The sequence below is a fragment of the Protopterus annectens genome, chromosome 12.part0 (genome assembly GCF_019279795.1).
Source record: "Protopterus annectens isolate FY-2018-M chromosome 12.part0, PAN1.0, whole genome shotgun sequence".
NCBI lineage: Eukaryota > Metazoa > Chordata > Ceratodontiformes > Protopteridae > Protopterus > Protopterus annectens.
Window position 1 is genome coordinate 965,395,481 of NC_056746.1, and position 25,169 is coordinate 965,420,649.

The following is a 25,169-nucleotide window of genomic DNA, read 5'->3' on the forward strand; positions in this document are numbered from 1 at the left end:
TTTGTCCCCAGTCATTAGTCTGTATAACCTCCTCCTGTACTATGTTATCATCATTGGTGGACTCAATGATTGCACACAATATGTAGGAATCAGCAAACTTGGTAAGCCAAAGGCCATATACTTTAGCCTGAACTGTCCAGAAATAAAGTCCAAACAGAGAAAGGCCAACCACAGATCCCTGAGATTTGCCATTGCTCTACTGGTGCAGGTTGATTCATCATGTTCTGTCAGTGAACCAATTGTTTACCCATCTAGTGATGTAAGGATTAATCCCCAGCTGGGACGGTTTGTCAATAATACCTGCATGGGGAATTGTGTCAAAACCCTATGCCAGATCAGGATAGGCAGTATGCACTGCCTTACCTTCATCCAGGCCTATCACATGGAATTACTGGGCTGTGACAACATCACAGATCTTCTATGGCGTGACTCAGGACATACTCCTTCTTTATACGGTTGAATACACACTTCAGCACACCCTCCACATGTGAGATGTTCCTGTAGAAGGATGTACATCAACATGTATCCATCTGAGTGGGGGGACAGCACCTGATGCATGCATGTATAGAGACAGCCTGACTCTCCTCAACTGTGAGGTAGACCAACATGTCATCATGGACCTCTTTTAAATGGACACAAGTAATATTCCAGCTATGTGCAATAGACCTGTGTGAGTTGTTAATACTAAATCATGTGTGTTACATCTGATAGATGTCCTCAAAGAGGTCATCAAGGGTATACATGATGACAACAGTAACATCTTGTGGAACTTGACTACGTCAAGGCATTTGATACAAATCTGCTCTGGGGTATTCAATCAACACTGTCATATGTGTCCATAAACAACTATATTACCAACTGGGCAGGCCAGTGTATCACATATGTGGCATGACATAGCATGCCACTATGTGGAAATGTGTGAAGTGTCCTATATCTCAAGTCCAGTGATCAGGTCCATACATCAAGGCTGTCTGCTAACCCCTTTCCTGTCTATTATTTAAGTGATGGACATCACAGATGACATATACATCCTGTGTCCAGACAGCTGCCTGAAGGCCTACAGATTGTTGGAAATCATTGACTCCAGTTGTGATATTAGTATAATACATACAGTATCAACACATTCCAAAAATTGTTGCCACAGCCATGACAACAGCTGCAATGACAAGAAAACATGGGGGGGGGGTTGTTAAGTTGGAAAACAAACACATAACCCAAGTATAATGTGGACATCATACCCTATAATCAGAACATTAGGTATGTGACCAATGTCCTGGGATACATGGTAAGTGGAACGCCCACCAACATGTGGTCACATTGGTGAGTACTGCCTTGAATGTAACACAAAATACTGGGTATGTGAAGGACTTCCACATTAGAGGTCATAATACCTTCATAGTTCCCTGCCTTCATCACACCAACAGCTGAGTACAATGGACCCTTCTTCCTGTACCAACCTACACATCTTCCAGTGATGAGTAACTGAAATGTGCCCCCTTTGTCACAGGGAGCTGCCACTCAGCTTATTGGCAATACCTAAGTATTGATTTTGAGGAATATACATGACTGTCTGATGGCGTGGAACACCAATCAAGTTGTTGTGCCAGATGCATTTGTGCTACCTGTTCTGCTGATGCACACACACTACATACATATGTGTTTGACAGCATTAATGGCATGTATATAATTCATAACAGTATGGATTGTGCCACATATATATGTCATGCACACCAGTCAACTAGTCTGTCTTACTCATAATGTCACATACAGGTATAGCATTGCCCCTGACACCTCCAGCAGATGTTACAGTGCCAGGACAGTGTGAGTGGTTATCCTCACAGAGTGCAGATATATCATAATAGTTGTTCAAGTGTGTTTGTGCAGACTTATCTCTTATCACTCTAAATCACATATGTTATGTCAAAGGCATGGGATTACTGGTGGCATTATTCTGATATTGACCACGATTGTGGTTGGTTCTTTTAATGTTTTACATGAGCCTTTATCTGTGTCCCACTTGCTGGTGACCTCTGCTGAGATTACACTCATATTCAGACATATCAGTTTGTACAGCTTCACAATATAGACCCTACCCCAACTATATGTCAGATGCCTGATAGATGTCCTCTGCATTATTCACGTAAGAATGCTTATCTCACACAGGCATCCTCCCCATTGTTATGTCACCTTGTGTGACAGTCACATAAAGCACATTTTCACTGTACAGTCCCTACTGTACCATATAGATATGTGATTTGTGTTGCTGTTACAACCATCTTCCATTGACATGCCTTCATCTGCTGTACATTGGGTTGTTTTACCTGCCTTCTTTCCCTGTGTTCATTGCTACAATTCATCTGTGTGTCTCTTTTCAATACACACACTTCCCCCTTAGTGTTCATTTTATGTGGCAGTCCATGTACAGTTAAGATGATTTACACAGCTTCAGCTGTCTCAATACCCACAAGAAAACCTGGTCACACTCTGTATTCATACTCGGTCTCTATACATTGGAATTCACTACCTCTAGTTACCAGATCTATGCCTGACCTAACCCATTTCAAAGCCTCTTTAAAAAAATCATCTCAAAAATACATGACTCTCCTCCTGTATAAAGCCTGCCTAATGCTTGGGTCTTCCTGTTCTGTCACATTTCAATCCCTCACATACTGCAAGATCCTAAAGCTCTTCTAGCTCCTTATCTGCTTTTATACCATATCATTAAGCTACTGCTCAGGCTTTATTGCTTCTATTCTTCTTAACTCTCTCTTGCTATCAATAACTTTCTGGCTGCAATTTTCTTAACTGAAACTAACATTCTATTTTGTATGTACTATAACAGTCAGTGTCACACATTGCACTACCTACGTACTTTTTTTTTTTTTTGAAACTACATCATGTATGATAAGCGTGACTATTATCGTCTGTAATGTTTTAACTGTATAGAATTGTCTAGATGTGTAATAACATATTACATCTTGGAGCAGTTTGTTCTTTCAACTTATTTTTCGTATAGCATTTCTAATGTAATCTTTATTGTATTGGATTATACTGTATTTGTATTGTACTGTATGTGGAGCTTTTTTCGCCAGGCCTCTGCTGAAAATGGGTCCTGTAGTCCCAGTCAGACCACCCCGGTAAACAAATGTCAAATAAATAAATAAAATAAATAAATAAATAAAATAAATAAATTCAGTACAGCATGCCAGGAATGGGATATCACAATACTCTGCAGTGTAGATACACTGTCCTGTACCGTGTTTGGACCATATATTTCGCATTCATACCTCTCAACTGTCCTGATATTCTTAGGATGTCCAGATGTGCTCCTTATCAAATTTGTGGCTTTCTGCCATATCACTGGGATGATCTCAGGACTGAAGTGACACAATATTACATACATTTTAGTTCATGCCGCTCAACTGTCCTGATTTTTGCAGAATGTCCAGTTTTTGTCTCATATTTTTGATCTTTTCCTCATAAAATGTTGGTTTTCTGGCAAATCATTGGGATGTTATTGCGGATTGAAGTCAGAAAATAATGACAGAGACGTGAGTTTCAAACTTCTTACTCTTCAGAAAATTCATGCTACAGTAAGACCTATTATTCTATCAACTTGTGAAGCTTGCAAGAGCAATATTAAAATCTGTCCCTATTTTTGTGCCTTTGTTCCCTCCATTATTTATGGCTTTGTACAGATTTCCTGCTCTAAGAGGTTGAGAGGTTGAGAGGTATGTTTGAGTTTCATTCTACTACATTTCTATGAGACATCTATGTAAATATGTCTCTATTTCTGGATAATTGTCCTCACATTATGTTGGCCTTTGTGCAGATGTGTTGAACTAAGAGATTGGGAGCTATCTATGAAGCCCTGGTGATCAGTGTGGCATTCTGTGCAAAATCATAGACCATAAGTGCTCTACTTTAAACAGGATTGCTATCCATGTTTGTCTTACATGGTTTCTTGTCCAGCGACACTGTTACCAGCCATGAAACCTCGCTTAGATGAGGCACGTGGCATTAATATGCATTGTGCACTGGTGTGCGCTGCTGCTTTCCACCCAACACTGCTCAAACATGTAAACTCTGTGTAGGCTTCGTGTGGGGCCTACACAGATTTTATTGAATCCCGAGGTACATTTACCCATTCTACATACCTCCTAAAATCCATAGTGCCTTATCCTTCATAATCTTTGTGTGCTCTGGCACAAATTTCCCCATTTTCTTTCCTTTTACTTTCAGACAAATCTGTTATAACATTCCTTGGATCTTCCTTATTATTACCTTAGCTTTTGGGATAGGTTCATAAGTTCATAGGATGTCACTAGGCTATTGACCCAAGGGTCTTTATAAGCCTAGCCATTAAATCCCAATATAATACGAGATGAGAGATTTTTTCTATGCCCAAGATTTTTCTATCAAGGACTACCCATGTCTAGGAGACAAGCAGGTGTAATCCCCAGTAGAAATTTATGGTTTCCCATCCAGTCATCCAAGTTGTGCTTAAACAGGGTCATGAAGGTGCTCTGCTTGATGTGGATTGGAATCCTGTTCCAGAGGAGTGACAACCTCTGAGAGAAGTATCTGTCTCTCCAGCAGATCCTATTTATGTCACAAGAAAGACTGCAGTCCCTGGAATGGCTGACTCTAGTCCTATTTGACTTATGGATGTGTAGCATTTCCATTAGATTTGGGTCAGAGATAGCCCTATAAGCCAGACATAAGCCACCTCTGAGTAGTCTATACATTGCTGAGTACAGTGACAGCGACTTCAGTTTGTCCGTATAAGACATGCGCTGGAGACCATGAATTTTCTTAGAAATCGCTGAGGTCTCTCAAGTTGCAGCAGGTGTCTGATACTGTGCATACCAAAAGGATTGTTATATTCAATAATAGGCCTGATGAGGGATGAATACAGAGAAGTTATAACCTCTTTTGCTCTCAAGGCTATGCCTTTGCTAATCAGGTGAGCAATGTAGAATGCTTTCCTCACCACAGTATACACATGGTGGTCAAAGTTGAGGTCACAGTCAACTTGTGTTCCCAGATCTCTCACTATTGAATTGGTACTAAGAGTATTATTGTTTATTTTATAATCAGCAGGGGCATTGTTTTTACCGAAGGGAATGTTGATGCTTTTTTTAGCATTTCGTTTAAGACCATGGCTTTGACACCAATCATTGGTCTGTGTAAGCCCCTTTTGGAGTGCACTGACATTGCTAGGGAATTCAATGATAGCAACTAATTTGCAGCCATCCGCAAACTTGGTTAGGCACAGCCCCTCCGTTTTGGTGTGGACTTCTGAAAAGTATATGCCAAACAAGAGTGGGCCCAGCACTGACCCTTGTGGAACTACATTGGTGACAGGTCTGCTGGTAGAGGTGAAGTATCCTACTTTGACGGCGTGTTGTTGATCTGTGAGCCAGTTTGTAATCCACCTGACAACACAAGGGTTGATATTCACTTGGGTTAGTTTATCAGTGATGCTCAAATATGGGATAGTGTTGAAGGCCTTGGCCAAGTCCATATAGGCTGTGTGCACAGCTTTGCCCTCGTCTATGGCTCTGGTTACATTCTCAAAGAAGTCCACCAGGTTTACCAGGCATGACCTGCCCTTAACAAACCAAATTTGGATGGATCCAGGGTTTGGAGGTCACCTATAACCTTATTTATGAGGTCCATGATGATTCGTTCCATTGCCTTACAGATGAGGCTGGTTAAACTTATGGGTCTATAGATACCTGGGTCTGTTGCCAAGCCGCCCTTGTGGAGAGTTTTACATTCAGTGTGGACAAAGCCATTACACAGGCTGTGGTTGAATAGGGTGCTTAATGGAGTACCTAGCTCTTGTTTTAGAACATTTAGAATGCAGTCTGGAATGCCATATGGTCCCATGGAGGCTGTGTTCTTAACCTTAGAGAGAGCATTGATGACTTGCTCTTTGGAGATGCTGGGAGGAGGATGTAATGATGATATGGCTTGTGGTACACTTGTGGGGGGATGAGGGGTGAAATCTTCACAAAACCTGGCTGTTAGCAGGTCTGCAGTTTCCACAGGGTCAACGTGTGTGATACCATCCACAATTAGTTTGGCATACATCTGAGTCCTATCTTTTAGGTTTCGGATGTAGCTGAAGAAAGCCTTATGTTTATCCTTGGCTATGGTTGCTAATTTTTTTCATAATTGCTTTTTGAAGATTTTATGAGTTGTCTTATTTGCTTGTTTAGGCCTATGAGGGTGCTCTTCCAGTTCTGGGATTTAACTTTTGTATTTTTAGACAGCAGCTTCTTTCATTTATTGCATAATCTATTAATGCTAGAAGTCCACCAGGATGGTTTGTTTTTTCTTGAGGATTTTGCTTTAACCCTATCAAGCACAGCTGTGTCTATACATTTGTGTATATGTTTATACAGGGCATCAGTGTATACCTTAGTACAGCCGTTAATGCCAAGTGTAGAAACTGGAGCCTGGAAGTCGATTATACCATCCCTTAGGAGGGTATAATTAGCTTTGATGGAGTTTTTTAGCCTGACTTCTCCTTTGGGGAGTTCTGGTGCTATTGCTATTTCCAAAGAGATTGATTTATGGTCAGAATTAACCAGTGTGGGCCCAGCACTTGAGGGGATGCATCTGTCTTTCATATTAGTGAGGATCAGGACAAGAATACTGGAACCCCTTGTGGGGTGGTGCAATAGTTGTTCCAGGGCATTTGATTTAACAAAGTCCAGGAACATTTGTGCGAATGGGTTCATATAGGTTTCCCAGTTAATGGAGGGATAGTTGAAATCACCCATGGCTAGGGTGTTAGGTTGTACTTTGATTGTCCCAAGTAGGTCTAAGTAAGCAGTATGGGCATCATGGTTCATGGAAGGGGACCTGTAACTGACAGTGACATGAAGGTGGGTCTTACCGATGGTAATTTGGACTTGGATTAGCTCCATAGAGTTATCTTGCCTAACCAGTCTAGAGGTGTAATTACCTTTAATGAAGATAGATACTCCGCCTCCTTTGGTTTGCACACCTTCAATTTGCGGTGTAAAAGTGTGGAAAGCATTGTAGCCTTGCAAGGCCAGGGTACTTTCTGCAGCCTTGAACCAGGTTTCTATGACTGCACAGACATCAGCATCTTCCAGGGAGGGGTGTGCTTCCAGAGAGTACAGTTCCTAAATTAAACTCCTAGTATTTAGCAAGATAACCCTTAGTTTCTTCGTCTTTGATATTTTTCATGTCGGAAATTTTGTTCTTGTGACCTTGCCTACAAAAAAGGCATTATTTGAGAGGCAAGTGCCTCAGCCAGCAACCAAAAGCCTAAAGGTGCCAGGTGAAGACCATCTCTGGCAAAACAGTGTGGTCTATCAACCATGTCATCCCAGGCTGACAGGAACTGGATTCCCTTAGAATAACACCAGAAATTAAGCCAATTATTGAAGTCAATCATTTTTTGTTTACACTGTGGTATCATCCTAGGTGAGGGTAAAATGCTGCTGAAAGCTACAGACATACCTGCCTGGGACACATATTCGGAGAGCTCAATCATGTTTCTCTTGATATACTCCAGAGAGGTACATCTCAAGTTGTTCAAACCAGCATGAACTATGACAGTAATAATGATACTTGTTGCTGAGAAACTTGAGTGTATGTGTGATTTGACAAATCCTTGCACCAGACAGACAGCTGACCATAACCTTGTCTTTGTTTAACCTGGTGAGTGGGGTGTCTGTGTGTCTCATTATAACTAAAACATTTGGAAAAGATGTGCATTGCCTTAAGGTCTTTTTTGGTGAGACACTAGTGCTAGTGTTTTTTTATGTGTATTGGGTGTATTGGGTGCATTGGGTGTTGTGTTGGGTGCTGCATGTTTGTGTTTTGTAGGTATCTGGTGTTTAGGTAGATTTCTGGAGAGTACCTCTGCATATGAAGATTTATGTGTTGTGTGCATATTATGAGGAGAGGTCATGGTGGGCGTGCTGACAACCTGGTTAGTGTTGCTGTTCTGGGTGCGAGAGAGCAGTGATTCCAGATTTATAATGTAGGAGCATCTCTCATAAATTGTACTTGAGTGATTTAGGAGTAAGGGGTTGTGAGTGTACATGATGCAGGTGCTACACTGCCTCAAAGAAACAGTGTCGAACAGGTTGGCTGGAGAAACAGAAGGGAACAGACAGTACATAATGCATGGTTTGAACCAGGTATCACTGCAGATAAGGAGAAAAGGACAGGGGTATCAGGCAAGGAGCTATTTTTAGGGCGTCTACCTTATGTGGTCTACAATAGAAGGTCTATAAAAAATAGGATCTATAGGGTTTGATGTTGAGAGGTAAGAGGCAAAATCTCTGCTGGGTGGTACACTGAACAGATAAGAGCTGTTCTGCTAGACAGCAGCCACTTCTAAGGGAAAATATGACTACTGGCACTTTTACATCTATATCGGCCAAGGGTTACCCCTCTCTGTGCAGCTGTGCGCAATGCTGCACTAAAAGCAGAGTAGAACAAAGCAGTTAATACAAAGAAACCAATGTAAACACTCAAACTGAGCCCTGAACCCAATGAAAACACTCAAGCTAAGCCCTAAGCTAATGAGGGAGTACAAGCTGAGCCCTGACATCAGTAACCCTAAATTAGATAGTCCTACTGTATGCTCCTGCCACAAGGGTATGGGGTGGAGGGGGCTTTTCCAAAGAAAGAGGTTCTGATTTTTTTTAGTGCTCAAACCACAAGCAGAACTGGATTCAGCCAGTCTGAATTCAGTCTATATTATGACCAACAGACGTGCAACAGAAAAACAGAAAAGAAGCAGAATGCTTTTTTCTCTTAAATTAAATAAATAACACGGTGAAAAGCAGCACACAGTTTGCTCTTAAATAGATTATAGCACAGGGTAAAGCAATAGAACATATCTTTCCTTAAATTAAAAAAAAAAGTAGCAGTAGGTGTGCAATACAATCGAAGTACAGCAAATACAGTATTTAAAATTGATTTAGCATTCATAGTTCTTTCAAGTGAACAGAGGAGCAGAAGCTGATTGCCTAACTCGCTGGAGCCTTTCTTAGACAAGCGCCAACCCATGCAAATTCAGACCTTAAGTATAACACAAAGCACAGCAGCTAATACAAAGAAACCAATGAAAACACTCAAACTGAGCCCTGAACCAATGAAAACATGCAAACTGAGCCATGAGCCAATGAGAGAGTACAAGCTGCGCCCTGAACTCTATAACCTTAAATTAGATAGCCCTACTGTATGCTCCTGCCAAGAGGATACGGGGGGGGGGGGGGGCTTTTCCAAAGAAAGATGTCCTGATTTTTTTAGTGCTGAAACCAGAACCAGAACTGGATTGAGCCAGTCTGAATCCAGTCTATACTATGGCCAACAGAAGTGCAACAGAAAAACAGAAAAGAAGCAGAATGCTTTTTTTTCTCTTAAATTAAATAAATAACACCGTGAAAAACAGCACAGTTTGCTCTTAAATAGATTACACAGCACATGGTAAAACAGCAGAACAGATCTTTCCTTCAATTAAAAAAACAGCAGAAGGTGTGCAATACAATCAATGTCAGGGATGTCAAGGAATGTCAACATGTCCCTTGTTATATATATTTGTGGTAAAACCGTCATTCATATTAGGCCTATCTTTCTTCTCAGACAGTGTTCTATTTATCTACCTCTGTTTAAATTTATGACACATTATCATGTTTACCACTTCCTTCCAGTTTCACTTTCCTCAATGTATTCACTGCAGAAAAAACAACTGTCCTAGGTACTTAGCTCCTTTACTTTTTGCTGTAAATCCCCAGTATGACCTCCCCTTTTTCACAATGAGACCACAACTGATTTACTGTAATGATATTTCAACTTATTTCCCTCACAACATTTAAATCCCTGGTATTGTCTTCCCATGGTCTTTAATGGGAGCAAGCAATCATTAACAAGTAATACTGCTCTTCTCATCCTCCCCTGCTCTTCCCTTCACATTTCTCTTTTATATATATATATATATATATATATATATATATATATATATATATATATATATATATATATATATATATATAGTCTGAACTCTCTTAATGAATTGGGGCCCAGACCCTCCTTACTCATAACCTGAAGCATGCCTCTCATCTATCCATATGAAATATTAGTTTGATATTGAAGCTCTGCCTATTTTGACTTGGTTTCCCAGCCTGTGCCACAAAACCTAGAAATGGCACCTTGACCTACTGATAAACTCTCCTTTATGAAGGCTGCCAGGTTCTTGGACACTAGAATGGGCAGCGTCTCCTCTAATGTTGCTGGCAAAGTTTTAGAAAAATCAAAGTATCCACAGTGAAAAGATAATTGATGGACTCATAGAGATCTCCATTCTTTTTCAATAATATAATTGCTACATTTACTTTCCACATCTGAAGAGATCCATACCCTTCCATGATCTCATTTATATCCTCCTCTGTTTTTGTTGAAGATGCCTGACTTAAATCCTGTGAAATAGTGGATTTGTAAGAAGTGCAAAATGGTGGTAAGAAATGGAGGACCAAAACTATTTTATTTTAAAAACTGTGTGTTTTGTATTCTGCTCACTTTGAAAATACATAACTATATAAGGTAATGTCCTGGGGGGTCTATGTCAAATATTCAAACTTCCAAAATGTTGAATACCATATGGTCAAGACCATATGGTCAATATTTGGAAGTTCAAATATCTAATAAAAAAAAAAAAAAAAAAAAAAAGAAAGAAAAACATACACTAACAGTGCGAGTAGGGGTCAAGCCCAACTGCACCCCCCCCTACTTAAATATACCAACTCTGAGACCGCACTTCAGTGCAGAAAAGGGAAATTCTCCCATTCTGCACCGTATGGCACCGTTAAACGTCAATCTTCGAACACTTGAAATGTTGAACAAATGGTCTCGACCATATAACGTTCGATATTTTAAGCATTCAAATAATTGACATAGACCCTGTCCTGGGATTCTGAAAGGGTTAACATGATGAGGAAGCCTTAGCAGGGAAAATTTCTGTATTATGCTAAGCATTTCTGATTCAGTTGTACTGCTGAAGTTTTTTCCTCATGGGGGCCTCAGACTGAAAAGTGATCACACAGGTGAAGCTGCATCTCATGTGTTAGACTAGAGGGATGTTTAATACTGATAATCCAGGTGTTCTTCCCCCAAAATGTCTGCGGCTTACAATTTGCTTAGCCATGGGATTCAATGGAATTTCAGACATTCTGAGAGAAATCAGAGTTGAAATATCATTTCATTAAATTATGTGATCACATTGTAGAGGAGGGGAGTTTACAATGGGGATTAATAACAACAATTAAAGGAGCTAAGTACTTAGGACACAAACTTTCCTTGCAGTGAAGTAACTGAGAAAAGTAAATTGAAAGGAAATAATGGACAGGACAATGTGCAATCTACTTAAACAGAGGTTCAGAGAATCACTCAGTAGAAGAAAATGTCACCATAGCAGGAAAAAGTGACAAATGTAGAAACATGACGGTCATCCAGTCACCCCTCTGGGAGTACTAGAGTCATGGGTAAGTTTAGAAAAGATGTGGAATAGGGGAGTGTTATTGTATGGATGTGTGTGTGCATGTCTCTAGGGAATAGAATGAGGTTGGATGAGTGTGTGTGTGTGTGTGTGTGTGTGTGTGTATGTGTGTGTCTTTATTAATGTGATAAATGTACTGCTAGGGAGAACACTAGTGTGGTGAGGTTTGAAAGTGCTTTTGTGTGATTCAGACATATGATAATGAGCCAATAACTAGGTCTGTCTAGTCATAATCATATATGTCTCTGAATCACATTTTCTTGCCTTCACATTAATTGACCAACCCACATTGGACAATTAGCTTAATTGGTGGGAATTTTATTGAATCCTAGCTACGGACTTATTATCTTTTGTAATGACATTAAAATATACATTGTACACATATGATATGAAGTTTATAACAACAAACAAGTACACTAATGCAATCATCACTAAACGCAGCATTACTGAGTATAGTCAGAAAGGAAGTTTGCACTTATATAAACATGATGAAAACATGGAATCTCTGATAAGGTAATATAAATTCATGACACGAAAGTAGAAGAGTAGAACTGTCTAAAACAGTTTAATGTGTTTTGCAACCTCACTGCATCTTCACACCCTGACCCTAAATAAAAGATAAACTAAATATAACTAGTCTGAGGTTGTAGTACCTCAGCATAAGGAAAGTACTCATTTATGAATGAAACCAAATATTTAACTTGTCTCAGACATAAGGCAACCTAGGAAATAGGTCATGAGGTATGGCCTCCTGCAACCCTCACCTGGAAACTTCACCACCCTAAGGTCCATGTAATTTGAATTAAGGACAGTGATGTGTTTGCTTAAACTCCACCTCGACCTTACTCCAGGCTACACAGATTCTCAATTTGGAATACTTATTAAGGGATGTGATGAGTGAAGTCTTCAAGACTTGTGGGGTAGGGAAATATGCCCCCTGAGATGACTTGATTTTTAAGTTTTGGTGTAATAGCCTCCAGAAAATGTAATTATAGCCAAAATTATAGCTGTTTTCTTTTTTTTTTTTTTGTAAAATCACTTGTACATTTTGACCTGAAGCAATTGCCACATTTGATTTTTGGCTAAAAGCCTTCTGTATTCTGGATAAGGTGACAGACTTAGGTTCATAGGTGTTTGGCTAATGACCACTAGGGCCTTTTTCAACCTAGCCATACATCCTAAATCTCTGACAAGTTCTGGTACCTTTGATAAGTGTAAGCAGGAGGTGGGGAGATGAATCAGTTACAAGCAGGGGCCTGGGATGAATTTCCTATTTCATGTCGAAAGATGTGGGACATGCTCTTACAGGCCATGGAACAGTATTTTATGCCTGTTATTATAAGCATTATGTTTAATTTTGTAATTAACCAAGGAGACTGATCATTCTTCTTTTCATTAGAATAAAACAATTTGAATGATTACTTTCAAGGTAATAGGATTCTGGGAAAGCAGCTGCACACAGACACACACTCAAGTACGCACCTACATGCACATACACACACACACGCACACACGCACACACGCACGCACGCGCATGCACGCGCACACGCACACACACACACACACACACACACACACACACACACCTTCCTTGTACCTCTTAAGTTGTTATGGAATTCCATCACTTAAGGCTGACCATTCTGGATTCTAGAAATAAAAATGCTAATTAAGTGACTGGTTTGACATCTGCTGCAAAAGATGTTCCCTCCGGCTGGTTTACAAATAAATTCCCTACTACACTTCTCTTAACACGGGCACTGTTGAAACACCACCATTATACAAGGGAATTTCTGTCCTTGGTAAAAAATTTTTATCCAAAAGCAGTCTGCGTTTTGCAGAAATCCAGTTTTGCCGTCCAAAATCTGAAATGCTACTGATCTCCACCATGTTTTAAAAGTAGCTCTAATGGTGCTGTTTTTCTTTTGCAGTATCCATGATACACTAAGCATATATTTTGAATGGAATACATATGCGGAAGTGTCATAATCTGGATCAGATTTAAGGATTTGTTTTGATATACTTGAAGGTATGCTTGTGTTTTATCAGAGGCAGCTTTCTTCTGCAATTATCAGTCTGAATGTTTGATTTGAGTGTTGATCAGTTCTGACTAGAACCCATATAAAATATTCATTCTAGCAGTTTTGGAATTGTTAGTCTTCAAAAAATGTTATTAAAATGTAAAACTTTCTTTTGTGTTTTTGCTGACAGATGTAGTTAGTATCTACATGTGAAGACATGATTAGCATTATAAGCTACTGAAACCAAACAACAGGTTAAATCCAACTTCCCTTTTAATGTCAGTCTCTTTGGAGCCAGTCCTCTGTCACGCAACCAGAAGGGATGTAAAATACCTGTGTCATGCATCTGCATTTACAATTTTGGCTACTTAAACTATGGACGTATGAAATGGTTTTAAAAAGTAACATCACTATAAAAATCAACACAAAGAGTTCTAAGGATCAGAGGTATGTGTGAACTTCTATAATTGTGTAATACTGTGATATTTTTGTGCACATCTCACTTTATATGACAATGTGATATTTAATTATGGATTAGCACAGCAAATGATAATAACCTTACGTTACTTTAATTATAGCAGACATGGATATATTATAAGATAAAATAGGACCTTTATCAGCAACAACCTGTACTGCTACACTAAAATTATTTTCAGCATTGTTTATGATTCTCCTTCTCAGCCTGCCTGTTTCTGATGCAGTCATAGCTTCAGGTGTGGTATCAGGGACACTATAGTTAGAAGCAGTTGGAACAGAAAGCAACAGATGACCATCTGGAAGGTATGTAATGGGGACGACAAAAATACATATTTTTGCATGTAATTAGAGAAATGGTAGAAAAGAGATAAAAAGAGGTAAAGGATTATTGATTTCCTTCAGTGAACTATATATTTTGGCTGGCTGTTCATGTGAACCACAGGGTTTAGCTGTGTATTCTGATTATTTGCTTATCTCTTGTCTTACTGTATTTGTTAATATGGTAGAACACGCTAAGAACTGTGCATGAAAGGGGATGAGGTTTCAGCAAGGCCAGGTGGTACAGGGCAAAAATTTTAGCTGAAGTGCATTTATGAATACAGAATGCTGTGCAATATCTGAGAAGTAAAATCTGAGCTGAAGAAGTGTTGCTACAGGAAACTAAAACATGGATTTTGTAGCTTCTTCCAGCATTTATATTTATTGATTTGAACAGTGTTACAGATGATGAAAACAAGTTGATCCTGCTGCTTGTTTACTGGGTAAAAGTTGGGAGGGAATGCAGTAAATACAAACACTTTCTTAAGTATCTGTACAAGATACAACATAAGTATGAGTATAGTTTAACATAAGACAAAATGTACATCCTTTTAAACTGAGCTAACTACAAAGATTGCACATAAACAAGAAATTTAAAGGATGCCAGCTCATATACAACTCATGACAACATCCAACAGAAGAGAATGATACGACTTCTGTTGCAAGAAATGGAAAGGAGTATTTACTGTCTTTAGCCAGAGTGCCTCTAGTTCTTTGCCACTGTGGCTTCCATTTCCTGAATCATTACTGGACGGATTCCTGATCAGAAGGCTACTAGCACATTATCACCTCCACCTCAGCCACCTCACATAATTTCTCACGCTGCTTTACTCCTCCACCAGCATATGTTTTCTCTTTTTAAGCAATCCAGGTTTCAGATTTCTCATGGAATACTGGCCCCTCTAAAAATCAACACAAAGAGTTCTAAGGATCAGAGGTATGTGTGAACTTCTATAATTGTGTAATACTGTGATATTTTTGTGCACATCTCACTTTATATGACAATGTGATATTTAATTATGGATTAGCACAGCAAATGATAATAACCTTACGTTACTTTAATTATAGCAGACATGGATATATTATAAGATAAAATAGGACCTTTATCAGCAACAACCTGTACTGCTACACTAAAATTATTTTCAGCATTGTTTATGATTCTCCTTCTCAGCCTGCCTGTTTCTGATGCAGTCATAGCTTCAGGTGTGGTATCAGGGACACTATAGTTAGAAGCAGTTGGAACAGAAAGCAACAGATGACCATCTGGAAGGTATGTAATGGGGACGACAAAAATACATATTTTTGCATGTAATTAGAGAAATGGTAGAAAAGAGATAAAAAGAGGTAAAGGATTATTGATTTCCTTCAGTGAACTATATATTTTGGCTGGCTGTTCATGTGAACCACAGGGTTTAGCTGTGTATTCTGATTATTTGCTTATCTCTTGTCTTACTGTATTTGTTAATATGGTAGAACACGCTAAGAACTGTGCATGAAAGGGGATGAGGTTTCAGCAAGGCCAGGTGGTACAGGGCAAAAATTTTAGCTGAAGTGCATTTATGAATACAGAATGCTGTGCAATATCTGAGAAGTAAAATCTGAGCTGAAGAAGTGTTGCTACAGGAAACTAAAACATGGATTTTGTAGCTTCTTCCAGCATTTATATTTATTGATTTGAACAGTGTTACAGATGATGAAAACAAGTTGATCCTGCTGCTTGTTTACTGGGTAAAAGTTGGGAGGGAATGCAGTAAATACAAACACTTTCTTAAGTATCTGTACAAGATACAACATAAGTATGAGTATAGTTTAACATAAGACAAAATGTACATCCTTTTAAACTGAGCTAACTACAAAAGATTGCACATAAACAAGAAATTTAAAGGATGCCAGCTCATATACAACTCATGACAACATCCAACAGAAGAGAATGATACGACTTCTGTTGCAAGAAATGGAAAGGAGTATTTACTGTCTTTAGCCAGAGTGCCTCTAGTTCTTTGCCACTGTGGCTTCCATTTCCTGAATCATTACTGGACGGATTCCTGATCAGAAGGCTACTAGCACATTATCACCTCCACCTCAGCCACCTCACATAATTTCTCACGCTGCTTTACTCCTCCACCAGCATATGTTTTCTCTTTTTAAGCAATCCAGGTTTCAGATTTCTCATGGAATACTGGCCCCTCTTTCTCCTTTCAAAACTCAGTGGAAAATTTGTAGTGATCTCTACATTTACTAGAATAGGAATAACGTCTGACATATTTTCATGAGGAAACTACAAATGATTCCTTTGATCGTCTCCCACTCTTGGACCTGTTCCCGTTCTAGGATCTCTGTTAAACTGAGTCCATCTCTTGGAATACGCTTACACTGTAATCAGTTCTCTGAGAACAGCAACATATCTGAAGAGTTGTGACTGAAATGACATCAGAATATGTGTCCCATATTACATACATTACAACTCATAAGTAATGCAGCAGCCCCAGTAAGGGTGACACTTATTCCATTTTTCAAACAACTGTTGTCTTTTTTGAGCTCCAGAACATTATCAGGTATTGCAACCTTGTTGTGATCAGGCAAGGCATGAAATAACTGTCAGACCTTGCAGATATTTCTAGATGCATCAGTGCAGAGGTGTGGCATCAGACCTGTCTAGCTGTTTTACATGTACAGATGGCTATTTTCGTGACTATGAGACTTATTGACACAGTACCACTCTGTCCTCTACTAATTGCTGATAAGAAATGATAATTTTATTAGCACAGGCATTTCAAAAAGTTTAGTCTATAGACTGATATGTAAGCACAATAAGAATCTCAAAGCTATGAGACTAGACGTTTGAGCTGTCATAAATTGCTAACACACTGTAGCATATCTCAATGGATAACTCACTGCATGAGTTATATACTTCAGAACCACTCTATTGATTGCAAAATTGCAAACTGCTGATACATTGCAGTACCAGTCCATGCCTTAGAGATTGTTGACATACTGCAGGATACCTGTATGGGTTGCAACTTCCTGGTATGTGCACTGCTGCTGTCACACTGCATAATAACTGCATGGGTTACAAACAGATGGCACACTAGTTTGGCTGAGTGGGTTACAGACCGCTGACATGATGTAGTAGCACACCATGGGCTGTAGACTGTTAACAGATTACAGACTGCTGATATGCAGCAGAGTTCCATGAGCTGCTGAGGCACTGCAGCAAGGCTAAATGAGTTATGGACTGCTAATATACTGCAGCATAATTCAATAGGTCACACAGCCCTGATACACTACAGCATGACTCAGTGGGTTACTGGCTGCTGATATGCTGCAACACAACTCTGTTAGTTACAGAATGCATCCACTCTGCAGAACAACTCCACTGGTTTCATAGTACTTCAGCTTGACTTCACTGGTTACAGAGTGCTGACACACTTCAGCATGACTCCAATGGTTCTGGAGTGCTGACACACTTCAGCATTACTCCAATGGTTACAGAGTGCTTACAGACTGCAGTATGACTCCAATGGTTACAGAGTGCTGACACACTTCAGCATGACTCCAATGGTTACAGAGTGCTTACAGACTGCAGCATGACTCCAGTGGTTACAGAGTGCTGACACACTTCAGAACAGCTTGGTGGGTTACATAGTGCCGAGACATTGCAACATAACTCTGTGGGTTATAAGCTACTGATATACTGCAACATGACCACTGGTTACAGACTGCTGACATACTGTAACACAACTAAGTGGGTTAGAGTGTTGACACACACTGTCGTATGACTCCACTGGTTACAGTGTGCCAGTACACTGCAGCATAAGTCTACGAGTTATAGTGTGATGACACACTGCAGCATAACTCTACTGGTTACAGAGTGATGACACACTGCAGACAAAGTGCTGACACACTGCAGTATGACACAAGAAACCAAGTTTTGTGCAGGTACGGTTACCAGGTGCTCAGTCTTCTTATAAAATCCAACAACCAACAATACAAGACAGCACTCCTTCCTGGAAATAATTTATTGATGTTCACAATTCACATACTGGTTTTGGCTGCATAACCCTTCATCAGTGTAACCATTGTTATATCATACCATTAAATACTTTCTACTTACACCCCATTGGTCAATCACAAACAATCATTTAACCCTGGTGGAAACAAGCCCCCTAACCTGATAATCCACCTTTTTTCTTTTTGATCCAGTAGTTTATGCCATCCACCTTTGTTATTTCTTTTATACCCAATTTTATCAATAACTGCAAAATAAAATTTATCAGTACTATGTTGCAGAGTGTGTTTATATAAAGCATTAGTAGTTTTTTTGCATCTGATATCACTCATATGTTCTGTTATCCTAAACCTCAGAGGTCGAGAAGTGTGACCTATATAAAATGCCGAACAGTTACATGTAGCTAGGTATATCACCCAGTCTGTTAGCAGATGAAAAATGCTCAGTTTTACTAACATATTTACAATTGTTACAGTGTCCACAAGGTTGGCATCCTCTAATTAGATGCCCTCTATGGGACAATTGACCCATAGTTGGACCTACCTCAATGTTCTTTTTATAATGATTGAACCATCCCCCTAAAGTCTTTCCATGCCTAAATGTAAATAAACACTCAGCTGGTAAAGTATTACTTAGATTTTCATCTAGAAGTAATATATGCCAATATTTCCCCACAAGATTTATAAAAGATCTTGTATTATTTCCAAAATTCATAACTAGCCTAAAAGGTCCCTCTACCACCTTTTTAGACTTATATTTTAAAAACTGCTTTCTATCTATGTCTTGGATGGAGCATAATATTTTACGAACATCTGTACTGTTATACCCCCTTTCCACAAATCTGCGAATCAGATCTTCAGCCTCTTGAACATATTCTGACTCTAAAGAACAGATCCTTTTGATTCTAAGGAACTGTGCCTTCAGTATATTCTTAACCATCTGTTGAGGATGACCACTGTTGGCCTGCAAAAGAGTATTTACCTCCGGGAATTTCCTGAACACTCAACTATTGAATGTCCCATCTAATTCCACTCGTATCTTTACATCTAAGAAGGTAATTCTTCTCAAGTCATGATGCTCAATAAATTGTATACCCCATTTATTCTCATTTAGGTATTGCACAAATTCTAATAAATAACTGGCATCTGACCTCCAGACCAACCAGCAGTCATCCAAAGACCTTCTCCAGATGTCCATTGATTCCAAATATATATTGTGTGAGTTATCATAAATCAATTGCTCCTCCAAATACCCCATAAAGAAGTCAATATAAATAGGTGCAAAGGATGCTTCCATAGCAGTACCATTAAACTGTAAATAGCATTCTTCCTTGAAATAAAATACATTTTTCATTAGTACATGTTCTGTTAAACATAACAGAAAAGTATTGAATCCTGCACAGTATATGGATACCCTATTAGCCAGTGTTCTATGGCCATTAATCCTGCCCAGTGTGGAATACTAGTGTACGATGCTTTCACATCCAACGTGCAAAGAAACCAACCTGAATCCAACTGCATATCCTCTATAATTGATAAAAACTCAGTCATGTTTTGAATTCAGCTTCCTGAATTCCCAGGCCCCTCGGAAACAATCAACCATGGTTCCCCCTGAATGTCTGAAATGGATGCCTGCAAAACCTTGTTGGATGTGCTGCCAGCCGGATCCTCGATGGCCTCCAACCTGGTCATGACAGAGAAATCTGACAACACAGCCAGATGAGCCTCTAGGTTCATAACGACCTTAGAAGAAACACCTGGCAGAGGCCGGACAGTGGAAGATTCTGGTCATACCTTTTTGACCTTCTTCTTCTCTAATGGCTGACCATTGGGATGGGAAGTTCCTTCCACTGTATGTTTAGTGAGAAGCTTAAGATGCTGGTTCTCAAGATACAAGGAAAGGGAAGAAGACCTACTACACAGGGTTTTCAGGATGAACACCTGACAAATTGCAGAAGATGTATGGTTGTGAGAAGTTCCTAGGCAAAAAAGATACATCTTGTGCAATTTATCAGGCAAAAAAAAAAAAGCCAAGAAAAACCAAAACCCCAACAGGGTACTTATCTGCAAAGTCTCACTTCAGCAAACTGGCATAGGTAGACATCGAAGAACGAAAATGTATTCAAAACTGGCCGAAAATGGACATAGGCAAACAGACCAATGGTTAGAAGAAGCACTTGGACTGGTGGCAAAGAAGTTCTGAGGATGGTATGCCTGAACGTCACCTTTATGCCTTACGCTTGCGAACAACATTTGGGTGACATTCAGTGTACCTTGAAGTAACAGTAGGCTTTGTTAGACTGGCCTGACATTGGGCTTCCATGGCAGGGAATCAATATATAATATTAGAATACTGCAGAGGTGAATGTAAGGACATATATGTGTTAAGGACATATATGTTGTTACTGCCTTAAATACAGGCCTATGCCATTTTTACACAAGAGTTTCTCATTGAATACCCCACTGAGGAGAATCTTTGACCTAGCTCTCCAGGCATCTTTCTCACTACCTCTGTCTCTAACTTACACTGCTTACTAGCCTGTAGTAACTGAACTTTGAATAAACTCCTACACACACACACACACACACACACACACACACACACACACACACACACACACACACACACACACACACACACACACAAAAAGATATTACTTTCCAGGGAAGCCTGGTAGTATTTTACAATTCTACAGCCTTCTGTGTCCTGGCCCAAGGTAGTAAATTGTAACCACACCATATTACTATGCTGTGGACCTCCCAGTCACTTCTTGTTAATAAGTCATATAATTATAAATAGTGCATCACAGGACAGTCTGACCATTTAGTGGAGGATGTCATCATCTTGTCACCATTTAGCATTAAATACCATCCTGTCATTTATCATTTAATAAATAGTAAAGCAGATGACAAGCTACATGCTTTTTAAAGTGAATAAATAAAAATACTTTACTTTAGAAAGAATGACTTAATCAGTACAGTTAACAATAAATATACAGATACATGTGAAATTGCACAAGAAAACAGAAAAATAACCATTTTGATAAAATTAACTACGAGAAAGAAAAGCATTTGACTACAGTTATACTTTTTTCCCTAACTACTCTGAAAAGAAAAAAAAATTCTGAATCTTAAGTTAAACTGAATGTCCTTCGCAGGTTCCAGGGTATCTCTTCTTCTTAGGTTTCCTGATGTTCATTCATTATAATATCTTTTCCACCGAGAAACCACAGATGCAATTAAAAAGGGTTTCACATTTGCATGTTGAGTTTGTTTTTCTTGGCTTTGGCCATCTATCTCCTTCACAAACTGTCTAATTGTGTTTACAAGTTGTTAGCCTCCTATCCTATGAAGAGTCATAGATTTTGCAGTCACAGGGCAGAATATATCACAGTCTGTTTCACTTGTCTGCCATATATTTTCACATCCTATGTATAACTGATGCACTGTCCAGCAGAAGGAAGTTATATATTCAGTTGCAAACGCCATATACTTATCCATTTCATAGAAACAACCAAGTTCACATTTTCATGACACTGAAAATACACATTGCAGATATGCATTCCATTGAAAAAGATAATAAGTTCTCACAATGCAGCAGAGATACTGATGTCTGAGGGCCATGTGTGGGTCTAATGAGAGTGGTGTCTGCCTCTCCTCACTGGAGGTAACCTGCTTAGTACAGCTGGGGCATGTAACACCTGCTTTGTACTATGGCACTGCTCTAGCACCACTGTAACAAGGCTTTCAACAGAGTGTGCAATAGATAACACATTGTCATGCTATGCAGCTAACACTGCAATAACCTCTTCATGTCTGTACTCCTGACCTTCATGTAGCACATGCAGCTGATGTGCTACATGATCGGTGGCACAGGCAAGTGCATACAGGTCAGAGCCATGACATCGCTCTGAACATTCATATGCCTGTAATAGTAGGCGAGCCCACACTGTCAGGTGTCCATGCATATCAGCTACTCTCCCATGTGTAGTCTGACTTGAAATATTTGTGGGGAAGAGTCACCATCGTTATCAGACTCTACATGGGATAGTGGGTCATGGTCATCATCATGTCTGTCATCTGATGTCCCCACACTATCAGAATGTTTGGCCACATTATCCTCCATATCAGAGGCTATACCATGAATCACATGGTTGTCCACTTCTGGGCTGGACAATGAACCCAACAGAATGGCCTGTGTGCCATGGGATACACTATCATAGTTAGGCACACTGCATCCCACCTCAGGATCAGTGGATGGGCTATTGGAGGAGGCAGGCAGTGGACATGCTGTAAAAAGAGACAGATACCTTCACAGAAATCAAATGATGCAGTATAGTACTGAAATCTGGAACAGCTATATGACTACAATGCAAATGATGAAATGGACTTAGCAGTATGTCGTGGCTATGGGTGGTTTAGGGACCTTGTATAACAGAGATATGACATGTAAGTTACATACCAAATAGATATGACAGATGAGGTCAGTACAAATACTAAAACCTACTCGACATTTCCTCCTGTGACTCCACAGCTGGAGGTGAAGGTTGAAATGCCACTGCCATGTGAAAGGACATCATCATTGTCATCATCATCATCAGCAGCCCCCTTTTTCCCATTTTCTACATGGGGTCGGGGTATCATGTTAACTATCACCATCTCTCTTGATTCAATGCCACACTCCTGCATTCTTTGGCACTCATGCCTGACTGTCACAGATCTTCTTTCACCCACTCCATCCATCTCTTTGTTGGATTTTCTCATTTCCTCTTGCCTTCTTCCTGTTTGTCCCAAATCTTCACCAGATTGTCTTCTGCTTTTCTGCACATATCCAAACCACTGTAATCTGTTCTCTTTGATCTTTTCTGCAATTGCAGCTACTTTGACTTCTGCTGTTATATCCTCATTTCTTCGTCTGTCCCACAGAGTCCATCCTACTACCCATCTCAGGCACTTCATTTCCATCACCTCTAGATTCTTCATCTGCTTCATCTTTACTGCCCAGGTTTCTGTACCATACTGTATTACTGGTCACATCACTGTCTTGTAAACCTTACTTTTCAGCTTCTTTGGCATTCTTTTGTCATAGACTACACCTGAGAATCTATGCCAGTTGGCTGCAGCCCCTCTGATTCTAGCTTTGACCTCTTCATTCAGACTTCCATTCTTCTCATCCACCCCTCCCAGATACTTGAAGCTCTTTACCTGTTTCACATTTTCCCTTCTATCTCAGTTCTCAGTTTCTTCTGATTTCCCAAATGTGCTGCCATTACCACTGTCTTATCTTGCTTAGTTTCATCCCACGTACCTTCAGTTTTGCATTCCATTCCCCTATCTTTTGATGAAGTTCTTGCTGATACTCTGCCTGTAATGCAACATCGTCTGCATTCAGCAACTATGTTGATCTGTCATTAAGCACATACTGGGTATCATGTATTATTCCAAGTGAAGTATAACACACAACAATTAAGGTAGATACATTCCAGATGGGCAAGGATGATGCGCAGATTGCAGGTGTCCTACGAAGGTGAGCAAGACCATAGTAGTCATGAAGGGCACAGATGTAATTGTTAATAGTGAAATGTAGAAAACAGATGCACTGCCCTGCCAGGTAAGTCCTCCCTGTTTGGGGAGTGTATCATCTGTTGTAATGTGGATCCTGTAATATAACAAGGTGCACTAACATCAACATGTGAGTATACCCCACTGTCATTACAGCAGGCAGAGATGCACGACAACTAAAGATCACACTTACAGGATATGAAGATACTTATGTGACTAATGGTCACATGTCAGCCAAATGTACCTATGTAGGGAGCAAGGCAATATGAACATCCAAGATCACAGATGTGCTTAACAGTGCTGTATAATGTTAGCCAAATGAACATCGTTACCTTGTCTGTCTGTACATGAAGCCTCCTGGCACATGTCTTGTGATGATGTATCTGTAGGTTACAACAACATCAATATGTGAGTATACTCCACAGCCAGGGCAGGAGACAGAGGCACACAACAACTATGGATCACAGTAACATGATATGGAGACACTTACGTGACATGTGTTGTTGCTGTGCAGATGTTGAGGGACCTATGCAATTGAAAAACACTACATCACATGTGTTGCTGAGAGCATTATATACTGTTTTGGTAAGATAATATGCTATAGCACTTACATTGTTCATCCACATCAGTTGTGTTTTCATGTTCACGGCATACTTCTGTTGCTGAAACACAAATATAACAATAAGGTACTAACTGTGAATTGATGTTCATTAATGAGAAATGGTGTATGCTGCATTGTTTGTGAATGTAGGACATACTTGTACGTCTTGAAACACCTGCTTTGCATATTGCTTTCATAATGTACACTGCACATATCATATCATATGATCCTATCTTGCTGCTGCAGCATGACACACATTATCAAATTACACATGTGGTAACCAATATCATTTATATGTTCATGTAGTCATTACTGCATACATTGCTGCATATCTGTTGGGTGTGCTATTCCTTAAATGTGTGTGGGTGTACTCCTAAGGATGTAGTGCAGCATAATATTGTTATGTTCAATATACTATGGCCGTGAATGTGACAGATATGACTATTGTAGTTAGCATAATGTGAGTGGGACACAATTATTCTGCTAATGGTGTTCTGGTATATACTTAGCTGGGATGACAACAACTTGCATACTACATTATTCCCATTGCTCTCACATAACACAGTGAGGTGGGTATGGTATGTTTATTTGCACATGTTATCCATGTGTATGCATTGCACCTATTTCCGTATTG

General features: G+C 39.6%; 1 protein-coding gene across 1 annotated transcript in view; it reads left to right on the forward strand.

Moving 5' to 3' along the window:
• Window positions 1–25,169, forward strand: part of LOC122816236 (osteoclast stimulatory transmembrane protein) — a 161,314-nt gene that overhangs the window by 19,039 nt on the left and 117,106 nt on the right. The gene's annotated exons all lie outside the window — the stretch shown is intronic.